Source organism: Herpailurus yagouaroundi, unplaced genomic scaffold (genome assembly GCF_014898765.1).
Source record: "Herpailurus yagouaroundi ecotype Mexico unplaced genomic scaffold, PumYag 163, whole genome shotgun sequence".
Lineage (NCBI taxonomy): Eukaryota > Metazoa > Chordata > Mammalia > Carnivora > Felidae > Herpailurus > Herpailurus yagouaroundi.
This window is the reverse complement of record NW_024412404.1, coordinates 55607922-55609706: the sequence shown is the minus strand read 5'-3', so window position 1 is coordinate 55609706 and position 1785 is coordinate 55607922. Positions and strand designations below refer to the sequence as shown.

Genomic DNA, 1785 nt, shown 5'->3' with positions numbered 1-1785 from the left:
AAACATAGGATATCTGCCTTTGACTGACTTATTTCACTCAGCATAATACCTTCCGGTTCCATCCATGTTGCTACAAATGACAGGATTTCATTCTTTATCGTTGCCAAGTAGTATTCCATTGTATATATGAATCACATCTTCTTTCCATAATTTGGGTATCGTTGATAGTGCTCTTTAAAGATTGGGGTACATGGGGCGCCTGGGTGGCGCAGTCGGTTAAGCGTCCGACTTCAGCCAGGTCACGATCTCGCGGTCCGTGAGTTCGAGCCCCGCGTCGGGCTCTGGGCTGATGGCCGATTCTGTGTCTCCCTCTCTCTCTGCCCCTCCCCTGTTCATGCTCTGTCTCTCTCTGTCCCAAAAATAAATAAACGTTGAAAAAAAAATTAAAAAAAAAATAAAGATTGGGGTACATGTGCCCCTATGCATCGGCACTCCTGTATCCTTTGGATAAATTCCTAGTAGTGCTATTGCTGGGTCATAGCTATTTTTAATTTTTTGAGGAACCTCCACACTGTTTTCCAGAGTGGCTGCACCAGTTTGCATTCCCACCAACAGGACAAGAGGGTTCCCATTTCTCCACATCCTCGCCAGCATCTGTTGTTTCCTGAGTTGCTCCATTTTAGCCACTCTGACTGGTATGAGGTGGTATCTCAGTGTGGCTTTGATTCGTATTTCTTAAGGGTGACTTTCTTACCTCAACCATGTGGATAGAGATCAGGCATAGGTCTGCCAAGACTGAAGATGTTACCTGTATTATTGCCCATTCTGATGCAGCTTTTTGGCTTTCAGAGTGGGCATTGGTCTTTGGTGGGGAACCATGCAATGCATGCAAATGATTTAGCTCTGAGTTTTATTGAGCACCACCGTTGCTGTGCCTGGCACTTGGGCAGGGGACTGGCATTGCAGGTTCACAAGCCAAACGTGGTCTGTGCTTTCAGAAAGAAGTACAGGCTTGGGTGGTCACTTAGCCTCTTTGAGTGTCAGTCTCCTCATCCATAAAATGGGGATGATATCTATCTGCTTACATCACAGGGTTGTTGTTAGGGTCAGTTTATAGAAAAGCGAATGTGCAGCAGTATTTTGTACAGGCATCATACACCTGCAAGGGATTACATTAAGATAGGATAATTATCTAATTGAGAGCAATGATTCCATATGTTCTTTTTTTGTATTTGCACCTTTAATTTTATTTTTTATTTTTTTAAATTTATATCCAAATTGGCATACAGTGCAACAATGATTTCAGGAGTAGATTCCTTAGTGCCCCTTCCCCATTTAGCCCATCCCCCCTTCCACAACCCCTCCACCAACCCTCAGTTTGTTCTCCATATTTATGAGTCTCTTCTGTTTTGTCCCCCTCCCTCTTTTTATATTGTTTCCCTTCCCTTATGTTCATCTGTTTTATCTCTTAAAGTCCTCATAAGAGTGAAGTCATATGATTTTTGTCTTTCTTTGACTAATTTCACTTAGCATAATACCCTCCAGTTCCATCCACGTAGTTGCAAATAGCAAGATTTCATTATTTTTGATTGCCGAGTAATACTCCATTGTGTATATAAACCACATCTTCTTTATCCATTCATCCATCGATGGACATTTAGGCTCTTTCCATACTTTGGCTATTGTTGATAGTGCTGCTATAAACATGGGGGTGCATGTGTCCCTTCGAAACAGCGCACCTGTATCCCGTGGATAAATGCCTAGTAGTGCAATTGCTGGGTTGTGGGGTAGTTCTATTTTTAGTTTTTTGAGGAACCTCCATACTGTTTTCCAGAGTGGCTGCAC

The 1785-nt window shown here is 42.7% G+C and overlaps 1 long non-coding RNA gene across 1 annotated transcript in view; it reads right to left on the bottom strand.

The window, feature by feature from the left end:
* Positions 1–1553, bottom strand: part of LOC121037290 (uncharacterized) — a 13471-nt gene extending 11918 nt beyond the window's left edge. The window contains exon 1 of the long non-coding RNA XR_005793693.1: positions 1479–1553. This is a non-coding gene — a long non-coding RNA (uncharacterized LOC121037290). The remainder of the gene's footprint in view (positions 1–1478) is intronic.
* Positions 1554–1785: the final 232 nt, after the last annotated feature.